Raw genomic sequence first — 2,500 nt, forward strand, 5'->3', positions numbered from 1 at the left:
GCCTTGGTGGCAGTCCATGTGGTTGCCAACATATTGCCCTGCAGCAGTGGTTGAGATTGTTATCAGGCCACCAGGATGAGTCAGAAAAGGAAAACTAATCAAAAATCTCTCTTAAAACATGCTCAACGTGTACAGCTGTTGAAACATCTGTGCCGAACACGATGACACAAGCTGGAATTGCAGCAGTCGGGGAGGGGGAGGCAATAAGGAGAGGTTAAGGAGGGGGCTGAGCGCAGTCCCTGGGAGAGGGTCTGGGGGGAACCCCTGGGCTTAGGGACCCCCCCTGCTCACAGAGCAGCCTCAGGGGCAGGAACCTACACATCCCAGATCACTTCTCTTTGCCCCACCAGGGCTGCTGTGAGATGGAAGAGGCAGACCCACTGACTTCCAGTGCCAGGTCTGCAGAGTGCTGCTTTGGGTGATGGAGAGAGAGACCTCTGCCCAGGAAATTTGGCAGGTTCTTTTTTTTCCTATTAAAAAAAAAGAAAGAAAGAAAAAAAAAAAGAAAGAAAAAAAAGCAACAAAAACAAACCAACGAGGCGGGGAAGAACCCATTGCCTTCTGGCAGGCAGCTCGACAGGTGGGTTCTGCAGAGCCTTGCAGGATTTCAGAAGATGGTGCTGTGGGCAGAAAAAAAAAATTATTCCCTGTCCTGGAATGAGCTCCAGGAAAAAAATATATATGAAGAAAACCCAACCCCAAATAATCCCTCACTCCTGCCTCTCCCCCTGCATTGTGTAGTAAAAAAAAGCAAAACACAAAGCACATATAAGAACCTAAATAGAATAGAACAGAAATCTCCCTTAATCAAAACAACATTATGCCAAAACCCCTTTCGAGGGAAGTGAAACATACACAGCAGCACAGCCCTGCTTAAAAATAGAACAGCCTTTGCCTTGTAAGTAACAAAAATACATAACAGCATACTTCTGCAGCCCGAGCTTTGAAGGATGTCTGTCATACGCCTAGGCTTGTTTTACGCCCCTTCCCTTTTTTAAAAGAGGAACAATGCCATCTTCCCGAAAGGAAATAGGCAATAAAAACTCCAGCAGGATTTCCTATTCATAATTTTTCCCATTCATATCCTAATGAGTGAAGGAAAAAAAACCCTCACTGAAAAACACCACCAGCTTTAACAACTTAAACGGCACTTATTAAATAGATATTTTTACGTGCCTGGTTTTTCCTAAACGTGGTCTATAGTTTTACAGTTCAATTAAGTCTTTTTTTTCCCTCCTTTCCAGATATCCTTCTCAGAACTGGCTGAGTTCCGTGTCAGATGATGTAAAGCATCTGATGACAAAATATCAAATATATTTATAAAACACCCTGTTGAGTTTTTATCTGTGCCATTACATTTTTAATTAATAGAATTTTTTTGTTGTTGTTTTACAAATGTTGTGTTTTACTGCCAGCATGATCTCACTGCTTTACAGTATCGATAAATGAAGGCACACCTGCGCTATAAAATCTGCTTTATATGAAGCAGGCCATTCATGTTTTTATAGCCCATTTTTCACCCATTGTTCTTGGGTCATGTCATAGGTGTGCTGTAATGCGTGGTGGAGGTGGGCGGCTCGAAGATCAGTTTAACAAAATGGTCTAATTTTGCCAACTTTAGTGCCAGAATCTGGGCTGAAAAATGCAGAACTAATATCCCAATAGACACAGCGCATGATGTCACTTCCCTGGAAATGTCCAAGACAAACAGCTATTTCCAGATCACTTGCACTTATAACACGAATTCTACCTCCTTTCTTATCCCCAAATTACTATTCCTGTGTTTTCTAGCAATTTTTATGTTAACTCGCTTCACGTTTGAACTTTCCTGACTCTTTGTAAGGCTTGCAGGTTTTATTATGTTGGTTCGTATAATGTGACGGGGTTCATTCCAAACCTAATGATGTTTTTTGGAGTCTGCAAACCCACGAGCTCTTTTGAAAAACGCCTTTGAAAAGCAGCACGCCGCGAACGCTCCTCTAAGCGCGGGCTGAACTTTACGCACACGCACACAAAAGGATTTGCCACGGAATCCGCTTCCCTCGCTTAATTAGAAAAAAAGAAACAACACAAAAAAACCCAAACCAAAACAAAAAAAAACACCAAACCCTCCTGCCTTTAATAAAATGCTCAGAGGGCTCCGAAATGCTTTTGCCTTCTCTTGATTCCCCAGGAATGCGCTCGCTGTGCTGGTGGTGCAGGCAGTGCTCTATCACCGCGGCCGCTCGCTCTGTCCCTGTAGCACAGCCCGTGTCCCCTGTGCCCCCCTGGGCAGGATGGTGCTTGCACGTGGGATCCCCCCTCACCCCCCCTGAAACCCTGTGTACGGCCCCATGGGTTCTCCTCTGATTCTATAGGGCTTGAAGTTTTCCCGATGCGGAGCGCGCGTCTGATTGGGGCTTAAGAGGGAATATTAATATTTTCTTGGCAGCCGACCTTCCCAGGGCTGGGAAACAGAAGATTGCCTCCGCGCAGCTTAATTCCTCAATACCTTTTATTA

The sequence above is a fragment of the Tympanuchus pallidicinctus genome, unplaced genomic scaffold (genome assembly GCF_026119805.1).
Source record: "Tympanuchus pallidicinctus isolate F22 unplaced genomic scaffold, pur_lepc_1.0 scaffold16, whole genome shotgun sequence".
NCBI classification, from domain to species: domain Eukaryota; kingdom Metazoa; phylum Chordata; class Aves; order Galliformes; family Phasianidae; genus Tympanuchus; species Tympanuchus pallidicinctus.